The 16129-nt window shown below is 34.0% G+C and overlaps 1 long non-coding RNA gene across 1 annotated transcript in view; it reads left to right on the forward strand.

Annotated features, from left to right (window-relative positions):
• Positions 1–233: 233 nt before the first annotated feature.
• LOC117800993 overlaps positions 234–16129 on the forward strand; it is a 93854-nt gene continuing 77958 nt past the window's right edge. Inside the window, exons 1-2 of the long non-coding RNA XR_004623261.1 lie at positions 234–362; positions 2821–2914. This is a non-coding gene — a long non-coding RNA (uncharacterized LOC117800993). The remainder of the gene's footprint in view (positions 363–2820; positions 2915–16129) is intronic.

Raw genomic sequence — 16129 nt, forward strand, 5'->3', positions numbered from 1 at the left:
GAAATCTTAACTATGGAATGCTTTTAGCAGAATATTCCTGGTTGTCTAGGATTCCTTATGAGAAACAAACCAGCATCCATTGGTTTATGGGGCACAGCTGTCTAGAAAAATGGCACATTAACTGTATGCACTGAGTATAAAATTGAAATGTTGCATGAACCAAATAGTTATTTTTTTATGTAAGCAAAGTGACCATAAGCCTTACCTACTAACCACACACATTAATCTGTTCCAGAGAATGTCAGATCCAGAAGGAGTCTGAGGAATTGCTCCACGGGTTTAGGACCTCCCCTGCTTTGTGTATGGGGACTGTTCTTGAAATTATGGGGAAAACTTGATATTGGATAAGACCTGTGATTCAGGTAACTCTAATTTGACAGTCCAGTTCTTTATATTACCTGGTTTCTAATTCTTTATCAATGTTGAGAAAAGACTTATTAGCTGATTGATCATTAAAATTATTTTTTCTTGGAAAATAACTAATTTTTGGCATGCAACTGAGAAGTCGTTGACAGTAATTGAATGACAATGCTAAAACACAGTCTTCTGTTTTCAACTACTAATTTTTGTGAGCCGTGTTCTTCAGTATGCACATGTGCACAAATAAAAACAGTGTATCAGCTGTAGATATGGAAATGTCACGGGCACTGAGACTCTATACATACTCCTCAGGTACATGTTACAGATGCAAATAAATAGCAAAAGCTGGTACAGGTTCAGGGAGGCGGTAACTGTTTTTGTTTGTGTATTCTTGGAACTTGCTGCTGTTGGGAGTCTAGCCATCAATTCTCAAAAGACTTTGAAATGAGCTTCTATAAAAACCCAAGTTTGTATGACATTCCTGAAGCCAAGAGTTGGACTCTCAACCAACTGAGCCACCCACGTGCCCCAACCTTTCTAATTATTTAGGGATTGAATGGTTTTTCAGTTTTTTGGTATATGGAATTTTTTCTCCCATGAATTGTTAAGGAATACAACTTGATAGTTAAATGTGCTCTCCATTTTATTGATTTTCCATGATATCCCCAATAATTAAAAATATAAACCTCTCTATTTAAGATTATTTTAATAGAAGAATTCAAGGTCAGTCATTTCAGAACATGCACAAAGAACCTGCTCTTTATAAATGATTTTATTTCATGGAAATTTCATTTTCCATTGGATAGGAGAGGACTAATAATTCCTACTTTGGTATATTAAGGGGCCATTGTAGCAGACATGAATTTTCATTTGCCATGAAAAATAATGTACAGTTCTCTCTCAGTTCTTCCCTAACTGTTCTCTCTCAAAAAAGCATAAAAATTTATATACAAGTAGCAGGAAATACAGTTTTATTTCAAAACATTGGAAAAATAAAAAAGCTTATCATTTCCCTAAGTGCAAAGGACCTTATTGGTCCTGGAATTGTATCATCCCATGAACTATATATGAAAAATTTCAAAGTACATTTATAGTGGAAGCCAAAAATCATACCTAAGAGCTGCTGAGGTGGTATTATTTGTTGTTGGATTATTTTTAGTTCTTCTAGCTGAGATCAAACATTTCCATATTATTTGCATTTGCATCCCCCTTTTTTGTAATAATTAGCAATTCTCTTTCAGAGTTAGCTGTACAGCCAATTTAATGACACCAACATTAATTTCCGACAAAGGTTAAGCTTTTATTCAGAGTGAAACATTACTGTAGACTACACTTAACAAAAGGAGATCTTTTAAAATCAAAAATTGAAGTACAAATATCTGAGGCTTTTATTCTTGACTGAAATGTTGATGTCATTCAAAAGTTCACAGATAGACTTTGTTAAGGCAATATGGAACCATTTTAGAGATATATTTTATCTGATAAACCAGTGTTTCAGAGCAAGAAGGTTAAACACTAGCAGAGACAAACCTTTCGGTATTGAGATTTTTTGAAGCCATCCTGGTAAACAAAGATGGTAGGCCAGATAAATCACCGTTAGGATGCTCTTTATACGAGGCCGATTGTCTAATTTGAAAGAAAGCATCCCAGGGGAATAAGATAAGTCCATACCTGATCAGAATTGAGCCTGAATATCTCAAAAGTAAAAATAAGTGACTCAGAAAAAGTGATTGTAAAAATCCATGAAGAAAATTTGAAGAGCTTCAACAACTATAAACTCATACATATTTTCTGATAAATTTTCAAGTGCGGAAGTATTTCTGACTCTGTGGACCCAGAATCAAACAGATTCAAATTCACATTGAACTAGTGAATATATTCATTCGACCCAGTCACTTGCCTTCATGAGCACAGGGATAAGTGAATACGAAATAACTGGCAGGACTCTCTTTTTCATAACTGTGCCAGCTGGTTAATAAACTTCAATTAAGCAATTGTTGTACTTCACATTTATGTGTTCCATAGACCATATATTACTTACAAAAATAGATCATTTGGAGAACTACTAGGCTTTGTGATGTATAAACACTTCAGTATGAAAATTGGAACCGTTGGAGGGAACACAATTACTATGTACATATATAGGTTTTATTTCAGTCTATTCCAGTCATTCTCAAACATGATGATTTTGCCCCCCTAGGGACATTTGGCAAAGCCTGGACACATTTTTGGTTTCTACAGCTGGGAGGGTGCTACTGACATCTAGTGATTGGAGATGAACTTCCCTGCTTTAGAATACCTTTTCTCTTCACTGTTCTGTGGATTTGGCTTGCTCATTTATACCTTTCTACTTTTCCTTAGACCTTTTTTCAATAATTAGGAAGTGTTTTCCATTTTTGTTTGAGAAGCTAAATCTCCCCTGGGATTCAAGGGCTATAACAGTCCTCCCTTCTCCTTTAGGGCCTCTCTGACTCTTCTGGATGTCATCCTTGGTCTGCAGTTCTGTTTAAAACTTCACGTCAAAGTAAAAATTTCCCCAGACAAAGTTAAACAGGTAAGGAAGACTTTATTTAAGATTTTTGAAATAAGAGAGAGAGACTAAACTCAATTCCACTAAAATGAAAGGAGAAAGTGTTTTTTGGTGCTGGATTAGCTAGTGGAAAAATACTGGAGGGAGTGGAAATGGGAGCCAGGAATGGGAGGGTGGCGGTGGGGATGTGTAGAGCATGTTGAGTTGTTCCTTCCTGAGTTTGCAAATGTTTTTAATCTGTGATTAGGTTATCTATGTTAGGCAATCAACATCCATTGAAGTTACTAGTCTACTCGTCCACAGAGACTACAGGAGAAGGCTGCTCTCTCCTTCAATGCTTATATTTTATTTTATTTTATTTATTTTTTAAAGATTTTATTTATTTTAAGAGAGAGGCAGAGAGAGTGAGTGAGCAAGCATGGGGAGGGACAGAGGGAGAGAATCTGAAGCAGACTCCACACTCAGCACAGAGCCTGACTCAGGGCTCGATCTCACGACCCTGATATCATGACCTGAGCCGAAATCAAGAGCCGGAACGAATGCTTAACTGACTGAGTCACCCAGGCACCCCCAGTATTTACATTTTAAATGGATGATTCCCAGGTTCCTAACAAAGACATTTCATGGATTGTAAAACTGTCAAAAAAGCTGGGACAGGATTTACATATATTTCAAAGGGGCAGAGAAAGACGTCAAAATTACCAAGTTTGATAAAGTAAATGAACTAAGAAAGGGACATCAGGGCCCTAGGTCAGGAAGATACCTGTCTAAACTTCGGTCAAGCAGAGGGGAACGTTAACACCATCCTGATCAGTTGTTACAGAGTTGGTTCACTACTTCTTTATAAGAGTTACCTCTTTCTTCCTGTTATGTGAAGATTTCCATACACAATCTTTCATTCTTTTTAATCTAAGCAGAGTTGGTGGTCATGTGTATGTATGTATGTGTGTTTGTGCTCAATATGTGGAGTACAACATACCGAGATGGAATAAATCCTTTAAAGTAATAGTGGTCATGTCTGTCTTGGAACTAATAATTTTATTGAAATAGGCATAAATTCTCAGGTCAGATGTTTAGCTATATAAAACCTGAGTTTTTATTCAAAACTTTATGATGAAAAGAAAATAATGAAGTGTAAACTTGTAGGCTGTAAACGATAGCACAAGGACATACATGTTATAGTATACAAGTTAACAATCATAATTATAAGCATGAAATCATAGTCTAGTTTATGGATGCAGTTGTGGGCTTTGGAATCAAACATACATTGGGGTCAAGTCCCAAACTGATTACTTACTGACTCATGAACTCTAAAAGAGCTTCAGTCTGTCAACTGCAAAATGGGTCTGATAAACCTACTTCATCGATTACCTTCAAGATGAAATGAAATTATATGAGCTCTTTTTACCCCATTTGCATCTTCTTGAATGGCCTGGTCTACTCTCCTAATATCAAAAATAATTTAAGTAATGATGAATTTCAAATCTCATATCTGAAAGTACCTCCTGAGCTCAGGGTACTAGCTGTCAACTGACTTCTCATTCAGCTTTCTCATAGAAAATCTACACAGCTATTCAAGACAGAACTATGGAAAGCCATCTTTTCTCTTTCTATGCCATGGGGAACTGTGACTAATCAATTCAATATCTTTAATTTTACCTCTTAGCCATCTCTTGAATGTGTTCACTTTCCTCCAACCATTGTGTCCTACTCCATGCTACTGTTTGCTCTTAATGATGAAAATTTCTGCATGTTTTTTTTTCTGGTTCCATCCTGGCCTTTCTATTGTCTGGTTCCTACCAGATCTTTCTAAAGCACAATTCTGATAACTTTAGCTGCCTGCTAATTCCCAGAGTTTGAAATGTAGTAGGCATTCCAAAGTTGGTAACTAAAGTTTTTGTGACTACTAGTATTATTACAAAAGATAAAATGCTATGGGTCTCTGATATAATTTTCCAAACCCCATGTCCTGCGATTACTGAAAAAACCTTACCCACCTGAAGTGGGTAAGGACTTTTTTCTAATTTATTTTTTTCTAATTTATTCTGCAATTCTTATTTAGCTTTCTCTAAATTCTACTGATATCTTTCTGTGTATACCATTCTGTTCTTTTTTCTTTACCAGCTTGGACTGGGTAATCATTAGATCATTGGCCCTCTTCTGGGTTTGGTTTTTTTTTGTTTGTTTGGTTTTTTGTTTGTTTTTGTTTTTGTTTTTATTTTTTGGGGGGGGGCTTAAAAGCATTTGTGAGGTTTAAGGGGAACTTTTTTAAGTAGAGCAGGGCCAAGAGATCTGGCAGTAAGCTAAGTAGAATATTCAAATTAAAATCATCTAAGTATGTTCCTATTGTAATCATTTCCTAAGCAAGGTAATCTAACCAGGCCAGCTAAGTTAGATATACCTATTCCCGGTTGATATAACTATACTTTGATTTACTGAACGTGCTGGACTGTATAAACTTTTTTGGACAGAAATTGTGCTTTGAAAATATTCTGTGTCTTCTATAGCTTCTAAAACCATGCTATGCATATGGGAGATAATAAATACTTAATTGATGATTGAGTGTTACTCAGGGACTTGAAGCAATTAAAGCGTATCCAGAAGGGACTTAACTCATATTTTAAAGAAAGTAGCTTAAGTACTTGTGAGTAATCTAATTTGTTTGTTATACACTCTGATTAGAAGCTTTTGGATAGAACCGTTCTCTTTATCCATTATACTCCCACTTACTGTCAAGTACAAACTCTATTCTAGCACATGTTACTCTGTCTTGCCATTGTTTGTTTACATGTCTTCTCTACTCTTTGAATGCAGAGAAAGTGTCTTATTCATATTTTTCCCTTCTCCTTGGTCTTCCAAGGAACTGAAATGTTTGTTGAATTAATGAACTAATTAGTGTAGGATTTGCATTTTTGAGGCAGAATCAGTGCAGAGGCAAATAAATATATTTTGTTGGAAACTTTTAAGATGATGGAAACTTTATCCCTCAAGAAAAACAGGACAATTAATATTGGTCTGTTAAACTCAAAGTCCTGATGCCTGATGTGCTTTGTTTATAAGAATATGTGAATGTTTTTGAGAGGAGATATGTTTCTGGAAGCAGCAGTCAATACTTCTCAGCCTTTATATGACACAAACAGATTTAATAAAAACCTAGGTGGATCAAAGTCTCTTGAATATAATTTCTGTAGATGCTATGACTGTGTGATTAGGATCTTATTGGGGGGTTGCAGAGCTTGAACATGAATTATTAATAACTGAGTGAAGGGGAGTGCAAGAGGAGAAATGAACCCAGAAAGCAAATGTTTCTTTACTATGGGAAAGCTCATGGGACTCGGAAAATAGACACAGAGGAGTAAGGAAGGGTTTTGGCTCAGGGACCTAGCACTTAAAAACTCTCTGTTCACTCCCCCAATAGCCTAGCTTTTCCCAGTGTAGCCTAGAGAAACAGACTCTTTGAAGCTAAATGGAATTTTGTCTTCAAATTACGACATACCCCATAGAGGAAAACTCAGAGATGGAAAGCAGGAAAAAAGGACATACTAGGCATTGGTCATATGGAAAAATAATTGAAGAAACTGAAGTTTGAAGAGAAAGTGAGATATATCCAATGCCATGTAGAAATCTTATTAATTCAAAATACATCTTCTAAATACCTATTACTGAGCCCTACGTGTGGTAAAGGCCCTCATATGCATTTCTGCATTTCTGTATCAATTTAACTAGGAGAATCCTAAGTATTAAAGTTGGGCAGAAGAGTAACAACATATCAGGACTAATCTTTCATATATTCAAATAGTTCTGGAAAAACTATTTTACACAAACAATTCTTCTTGAATTAAGGAGAGTTTACTTCTGCCGTCCAGAGGCAGTCTTCCTACTCAACCCTAGTTGAGCGAGAGGTGATGCACATTTAAAATCAGAGCTGTTCCAGAAAAGAACGGAGAGAGATATTGGTAAGACAAGTGGCATGTTAGTTTTTGGATTCTATTTCTTAATCTGCATTTGTGAAACTGTTATCCTAGGACTACTACAGTAAGAGACAAGGACTGAAATAATTACATTGTAAGATCTTCCTCAAATCTAACAATGTTAACAATTGATTAAACACTGCTCTGTCCCCTGGTTCAAAATCAAAGCAATAATAGCCATATTCCTAGAAGAGGAAACTGTATCACAAAATCTGTCTCTTTGTCAATGGCAGGCTGGACTAGAGGGGCTAGGATGAACCTACCAGATAGTTTGTAAGGGAGATGAATGGCTCTTGGCAGAGGTGCAGTAGTTTAATGTCAGCACCAGTTGTTACAGTGGTCCATGTGCAAAGGGCAAAAGAAGACAGTTAATCGGATGAGCAAGAAGAATAGCACACACCTGAAAAGAAAATCAGAAGTTCAAGTTATTGTGTAGTTCTTTGGTACAAGACTTGCCATGCCTTGGTTCCAGTTTATGTGAAGCCCAGATTTTGTCCTCCTGGGTCCCTGAGATTCTGTCTTAAAACAAACAAACAAACAAAACCCCAAATACCCCCTTACCCTTTCTGAATGGCATTTCTTTTTCCTTCATACCTAAAAGACTCTGGCTAACACAAGCTCATTTTCATTAAAAAATTTTTCAGTCTTATACCAGAATATTAACACAATAGCTTATCAAGTGTCTCATGTTAAAAAAGCTTCAGTAGCAATTGGAAACAGTGTTATTCTCTTCATTTTTGTGTCTGAAAACATATATCTGGGTCCAATTGTACTCATCTATGTAGTCTTCGCTAAGAAGTCTTCCATTACTAAACTTCTGAGCTTTTGATTGTTAAATCTTTATTATAAGGCAAACCTTGTTTAATCTGTAACTGACCGACATTGATTTTTATTTTTACTTGGGGGATGCATTATTTGTTTTATATTTCCTCTGAACTTCAAGTTCACAAAGCTGGTTGAATTTTATACCATTTTCATCAGTGTAGTCCACCTAGAATTTGTGACTATTTTGAGGATATTTTGGTTAATTTAGATAGTCAGGCCCTCTACTAATTTTCCTGATATGTTCTTATTTAATATTTAACATATCACAAGCCATGTATCTGAATTTCTTTCTCTCAACATTTAGATAGGTCATTTCCTCTTGACAGCTTATTTTCAGGCCAGATATGTAGTTTTCATTTTTGAATGTGAAGCTACAGTATAACTCTGGACAACCTATGAAGGATTCGGTATACCCGAATTAAAATGTAGATTTTCTTGCATAAGCATTAACCTTTTCTGCTAAGTTGACATGAGTTATATCTTTGTATTAAGGAAAGTTTCTCTTGATATTTGAGATGCAAACAGTGTACTTGTGAAGGAATTTTTCTGAGCCATTAAAAATGTCAGTGTAAGAGGATGTCAAAACTCGAATTTCAACTTAGGCACCAAGAAGCAGTAATTGCCACTAAAGACATCAGGTCAGTATTACAAAGAGAATGAAAAACGATCTGGACCAAGATTCTCAGGAACCCCTCAGGCAAGGGCATAAAAAAGGTATCAGATTTGGGGAAGGCAAAAGATTTTGTAAGGAGGTGTGTGTCTGTGTGTGTGTGTGTGTGTGTGTGTGTGTGTGTGTGTGTGTGTGAAAGAACTGTTGCGATGCTTTGAATGAAGATTGAAATATTGATTAATATCTTACACTGAACACTTCTAACCTCTAAATTGAGGCCATGTTTTATAACTTGAGATAAATCTTGAACAATTTATTACTCTAGATTCAGCCCGAAAGTCATAGAGCACACATTTTCATCCAGTGGAGGGAAAAATAAGCAGCCCCACTGAATAAAATTTAAAAATAAAATTATGTTTTGTTTACATCCATAGGGCATACTTTTTCAACAAAATGGCTACACCAGTGTTTATTTAGATAAAATATGCTGTTGGAGAGTTATCTCATGTGTTTCACGCATCAGGTGATCAGGAAAGGTCGTTAAAAATAAAACAAAATTTAGAAAGGACTATAGCAGATGATCACTCTTCCTGGAAACCGGGAAGGAACTTTATCAGAATATTTTATTTTATGATTGATGAATAATAAGAGATATATTCCTTAAACATCAGTAATTTTTTGAAGTGACTTGTTCTTTTTTGAAAGCGTAAGGTAGTTGAATGGGATAGGGCATTTAAATACAATACATTGGACCCTTGGACCAACAGAGTTCAGGTTGGGGTTGAGATTTTTGAAGACAGTACAAGAAATAAGAGAAAAGTAGTACCGTAAAATTTAGCTCCATTAGTATCTAGGGATAAGACTTTTGAGTTAATCCTGACAGCAGTATAATCTTGTAAAATGACATTTGGTTGCAGTGAAGGGAATCAGAACCTTACTGGAGAGTTGAATAAGAATTAGTTGGCTGAGATTTTTAAAAGAAAGTGCAGCAAATGGAAGAGAGTGGCCTTTTTACATACTCCAAAGTAGAAAAGATAACTATATTTCTATGAGGAGCCGAAAGAAATAGAACTCCAATATTTCTAATACATGAAAAAAGAGAATGAGAATCAAAGGACAGGGAATACCATTAAGCACTGGGAGGTGAGGAAGAGAAGCCAGTGAGGGTAGGTGAGTTAGTCACTATAGTTAAGCCCAGTTAGTCAACAGAATAAGAGACAGAAGGAGAGAGCAGCTGCCACCACTAGAAAAGAATGTCCTAGTGCTAAAAGACAATTATCAAGATACTGTTTTCATTTCACTGAATATGCCACTCTCTTAAAAAGCCATTTTAACAGCCCATGGTTGATTTTATATGGGTCGGAATTGATATCACTGAATTGATGGAAGATAAAGGCAATAATAAAAATAGTGTCCATTTATCAAGTTTGCCATCATTAAAATATCTTCATGCGGTATAATGCCATAATTGACAACAGGGATCTGAGAAGCTGTAGATAAACAGAGAACTGCCTTAGTAATAAAATATAAGTGAGCTATTGACATCTGCCTACCATTTATTTGAGAAATAGAGTCACATAAATTCAGGACAATTAACGTTTTATATTTCACTTTTGGATTTCATATCCTGATGACATGGCACTGGACTCCTAGAGCCCCTCCTTCTCCTCCTCCTTTCTGTTGATGACTACTTTCCGCTCATTTCACTTCGTGTCAATAGGTCCTTCACAGTGCAGGAGGAGGATGACAGAGAGGCTGTAAAACCTGAACCAGTTTGTATTCGTAATTGCTAATAGTACTGTTAAGAGCTTACATGGAAAGAAAGATTGAAAATACTACCTAAAATTACATGAGGGTATTATCTGCGGCTTTTAATCATCCATGCAATTTTTGTCTGTCATTACCACATATAATTGAGAGGTGGCCATTCATGACAAGGCAATTATAAGCAAAAATTCTTGTCCTTTATAAACAATAGAAGCAAAATGTATTAGCTAAGACATGACCAGTTTTAGTTTGTGATTATCCCCTTTCCACGACACTAATGAATATTTAAATGTAAAGAAACCCAACTATTTCTGAAAAGCAAGACAGAATTTATTCTGTTCCTTCCATAGGCATATAGTAGTTTTGAACTTTATGCAGTTGAATTTGTGAAGTCATGTTCTATTAATCTGCAATTGTAAAATTAATATATTTTGTTATAAAGAGGTCTATAAAGCAGTCTTACAATCTGAAAGTATAGAACTTCCCTTTTACAATACCACCCTCTTTAATCTTGCTTCTTAGAGATAACCAACCACTGTTAATAATTTAATATATAACTTGCCAAGATATTTTACATGAACATATAAACGTGTAATCATTCTACCTATGGCTAATCTGTTTATTGAAGAATCATAATTCATTTGATAAAACATAATGTGGTTTTAGTTTTATGGCTTGTATCTTTGTAAGCAATGGGTTCATATCCCCTCTGTTAAGTACCTCTTCCCTTACCTGTTAAGTACCTCTTTCCCTTACCTTCCCTGACCTGAGCCAAAGGCAGGCGCTTAACCAACTGAGCTACCCAGGCGCCCTGGCCAGGATATTTAATTGCTGGTGACAGATCCTCTAGGTCTGTTCCCTCTGCCTTAGTGACTACTAGGTTCGAAACAACAGTTGCTCCATCAGGCAAGGCCCTGACACGAGGAGATACGGAAACTTGAGGCCTGAGTAAGAAATAAACCTTTGTGTTAAAAGCCACTAAGATTTGGGGATGTTTATTACTACACCATAGCCTTTCCTATCCAGACACAATAAAGCTGCAGTTGTTTATTAGGTCATTAGATTTTGTGTGTGCCATTTATTTCATTTCTAAATTTTTACTCTTGCACTGTTTCAATGACTATCACTCTACATTTATCTTTGTATATATGAACTGCTGGGCCAAATATTTAAGCGCTGTGGGAAGTGTTAAATTTGTCTCGAAAAGACGTGATTTGTGCACTCACCAACAATATTTCAGGATACTTACCCTGAATATTATGACTCTCTTTACAAGGCAAAGAACATTCTCATTTTAATTTATATTTTCTGGATTATTTGTGAGATTTAGTGTTCATTGGGCATATTTTGTTTGGTAAATTTTTCATTCAGACCATTTGCTATTTATCTCTTAGATTGTTTTTCTTTTCCTATTTAAAATATTATAGAAATTATTTGAAAGTAAAATCCTTGACCCTTTGTCTTTAAATATATATATATATGTGTGTGTGTGTATGTGTGTGTGTATATATATATTTTAATATTTTTAATTAAATTAATATACATATATATATATTTCCCTTTTTGGGGGGTGGGGAAGAGGGGCAGAGGGAGAGAGAGACCAAGCAGACTCCACGCTCATCATGGAGACTGATGAGGAGCTCAACCTCACAACCCTGAGATCATGACCTGAGCCGAAATCAAGAGTTGGATGCTTAACCGACTGAGTCACCCAGGAGCCCCCGTCTTTCAATATTTTTTTCAATACTTCCTGCAGTGTAGATCACTGGAAATTTTTCCAGAATATTTTATCATATAAAACTTGACAATTTTCATATGCTCATATCCATCATCCTTTTTCTCATGTATGTTATATCATATTTCAGAAGGCACCTTGTGGAAGTTTTTTATATTTTTCTTCCTTTGTCAGAAGTTCAACATTGACTACACATTAGAATTATTAGGAGAGGTTTTAAAAACACTGATATTCTGGTCCCATTCCCAGATATCCTGATTTAATTGGTCTAAGAGGATCTAGGCATCTGCATTTTAAAAGTGCCCCCACACCACCCTCCCCAGGGTACTGCTGAATCACAGAGTGGGTGTCTGTGTCTGTGACAAATCCTCTGCTTTGTGGAGTGCAAATGGGATAAGCCCTTGTCAATGGAATAATAGACTGGCAGCCTGGATCTGAGAGGCACTTTTAGAGCTGTTCTGTGCAAAGACCAGCTAGCTGCCCAGCATATTTTGGCTGATGGACAGTTTCTGTTGTGATGAGAAGAAGAAACCGCCATCCTGTGGGAAGCTTGGAGGTCCATTCCCCACCACACAAGCTACTCAGATCTCAGCTCGGTAATGGTCCAGGCAGTTCAGAGTGAGATGACAAGACTATTTTCAAACATTTATGGTCAGATCACAAGAATTTGTATTAAAAGAAAAAAAAAAGTAAAGGCAGTATTAAAAATAGATACTAATGTAGACAGGATCCTGTTAATCAAGGACATGGGTTACTAAGATTTCATGGATTTATTAGGTCCTAAGATTTTAAAATATGATAATGGTTTTGTTGCTATTGTTAGAAAAAAACCTACGCGAAAATATCAAAGTTTAAAACGTGGAGAGTAGGGACGCCTGGGTGGCTCAGTCGGTTAAACACTGACTCTTGACTTTAGCTCAGGTCATGGTCTCAGGGTCATGAGATTGAATCCTGTGTCATTGGGCTCTGCCCTGAGGGAGAGTCTGCTGAAGATTCTCTCCCTCTACCCCTCCCCCAACCTGTGCTTGCTCTCTCGCCCTCTCTCTCAAATAAATAAATCTTTTAAAAAATTTTAAATTTAAATGTAAAAAGTAGTATGTTTCTGAAATAAATTTATCCTATGAATTTAAAGAAAAACCTTATTATAATTTCCACTTGTATAAGTAATGAGGCTGTTTTAATAAACCTAAACTTGAAAAAGCAGATTCGGATTGACTGTTGTGTTCTTATTTTGGTCTTAACAACCTTTATATTTCTATAGTTAATTTAAGTTGCACAAAACCCAAATAATACTAATTCACAAGTTGAAGAGTTGAAAATATTAAGACTTTTCAATGGCTTATCTTATAATCTGAAATTAACCTTTCACTGTAAAGGTACTAACAAGAGATTCTGAATTTGGAGATCAGAATGAAATAAGTTTATTAAGTAACATATATTATTATAATAGATTTGCCAAATTAGTTAAAATTTAATATGAAACAGAATTATATGTGTATATTACTTATTTTGTAATTTAAAATAACAAAATTAAGTCTACCAAGTACTACTACTGATGTACAGTAGTTTGTTACTGTGCTACATGATATTATTCCTTATTTATAATACATGAAAAGGGTAATTGAGCAATTTATTTCCACAAACCATCATTACATAACATTCATTGCTCTTTCTTAATTAATAGAACAATATATATTTGTTGTATATGCAAGGGACTACTACCCAGAAGTAAAAAAGAATGATATGCAGACATTCATTCCAGCATGTATAAATTGCAAAAGAATTACGGTAACTGAAAGAATCCAAAAACATAATTCTGCATAAAATATGATTCCATTCCTATAAAATTCTAGAAAAGGTAAAGCCACAATGACAGAAAGCAGATCAGTGCTTAGTGTGAAACGGCATAGGGAATTCTTGGGTGATGCAACTGCTCTATGTCATGATTGTAGTCGTGGTGACATGGCTGTGTGTCAGAGTTAATTGAATTATACAATTAAAATCAGTGAATTTTAATGTATATAAATTGTACCTCAGTAATACAATTATTCAAATTAAAAAATAAATTTCTATTTATATAATTATGAATAAAATGGAAATTTATTGTATTTATTAGCCTTTAATATTTTAATGAATTATTTTGTCATCTTTTTTGTCTATTTGGATACTTTTCTTAATGATTTGAAAGAGTGACATTAAAAATTATTTGAATTATTTACTTTCCTTCTCAGTAAATATAGGATATACTTCTTAAAGTCATTTCTTATAAAATGATTATGTGGTCAAATATATTACTTTCATGCATTATTCTCTTGCTTTTATTCTTTAGTTTTTTTTAAATTTTGATTAATTTATAATGTCTGTTTTTTTTAACTTGTCTGTGTGGCTGCCAGATTTAGAAAATAAAAATATAAGACACTGTTAAATTAAATCTTCAGATAAAAAGCTGATAATTTTTAGTGTATTTTGCATAGGATATCTTATATTGAAAACTTCTGTTGATTATCAGATGTTCTAATTAAATTGTGTGTACTATATTTTATCAGGCAAACCTATTTCCAATTCACTTTGGAGTTATTTGCTTGGTTTTTGAGAAATGTGGATCTAATGATTTTTTTCAAAACTATTTAACTAAATGTGCCACCAATTACAGTTTTTAATAGTAACTCTCTACTGATTTAAATTCCAACTTTATGAAAAAAGAACTACAATGTCTTTAATGGCTACATTTTTGTTTCTGCATTTTGCTATTCTTTTTTAAAACAAATTCTTTTAAGTTTTAAAATATCTCAAAAATTATAAAGCTGAAATAGCTTTGATTATATGCATTAAAATGAAAAAATAACATCAATATTGAATTGAGTATGAAAGGATGCAGGGGGTTTTTTTACATTTATTCAATTCTCCTTTATAATTCTTATTAAAATGTTATTGATTCTTTTATTCTTCAAATCAATGATAATTTTAAGTTTATTCCAATGTTTTTGAATGCTCTGATTTTTTTATGACTATTTTCAGTGTAATAGTATTATAAGTATGTAAGAAAGCTCTTTTCTGTGAGTTGAAAAATTTAAAGTGTTCATGAATAAAACTGTGGTTTCGTTTTATTTATAACAGTTTGAATTTTATAGTTTTAGAATTTTCTTTTTAAAGAACATTTTCTTCTCATGGAAAAATTATGTTCCAATTTTTTTTTTGTTTTGTTTTAGAATTGCACACAGTATTTTCTTATAATACCTATTCTACTTTGAATTTATATGTACTCATGTTATCTCATTTTTCATTGACTTTTGAATATTATTTGTCTATTTTATTACTTAACAAAGATATAGACTTTGGAGTTACTTACTCATTTTATTGTTTCATTGTTTTTATAATTCATTAGTTTCTTTTGATTAACTTGATTGCTCATCTTCATTTGTTTCCCAAAAGCTTTGTTTCAGAGTTTCTGATTTTCAGAGTTTACAGAAATTTTCTTTAAGGTCAACCATATGATAATTTACTGTAAATGCTTAATGACATTATAAAAAGCTTTCTCCTTTCGTTTGGAAGGTGAAAATTTAGAGATATAATTATTTTATCACCTTTAACATTTAATAATTTAACTTAATTTTTCTATGTCTTTGATTTTTCTGCTTAACTATTAAATACTGAGGAAGCAGTATCAAAATTTGTAATGTTTTCTATGAGTCAAATGGCTCATTTACATATGTTAATTACATATAACTATCCTTTATCATAACTTTTGTTTCTCAAGTAATAAAAGTTCCATTTAGTAGATTTACTTCAGAGTCTACTTTGATTTATAGTTATATTTTGATTTCTACTTTTTTTAAAAAAAGCCTTTGGCTGGTATAAATTTTATTCTATTTTTACTTAATTCTTTTGGTCTTTGTGGAAATGGTGTTTGTCTAAATTATGGTGTTGTTTGTTTAATGATGTGTTTAAATAATTTAAATTCATTGCCAAAACTCATAATTATTGGTTTAGTTTTTACTCTGTTGCCAGTTTCTAGAATTGTGGTGCTTATCTGTACATCCTCAAAAACTGTAAAACTATAAAAATCCTGATCCAGGGGCACCTGGCTAGCTCAGTCGGGAGAGCAAGCAACTATTGATCACAGGGTCATAAGTTAAGCCCCACATTGGGCATAGAGCTTACTTAAAAATTAAAAATTCTGGTCCATAGATCATATTAAATAAATAATTCTCAAATGAATGAGTGACCTTCTATCTCTTCATTTTCCATTCCTCAACTTATACTATGATCTCAATTTAAGTGTCATAATACTCCATTTTACTCCTCAAAACTCCCAATTTCACAGTTTTTAA

The sequence above is a fragment of the Ailuropoda melanoleuca genome, chromosome 1 (assembly GCF_002007445.2).
Source record: "Ailuropoda melanoleuca isolate Jingjing chromosome 1, ASM200744v2, whole genome shotgun sequence".
NCBI classification, from domain to species: Eukaryota; Metazoa; Chordata; class Mammalia; order Carnivora; family Ursidae; genus Ailuropoda; species Ailuropoda melanoleuca.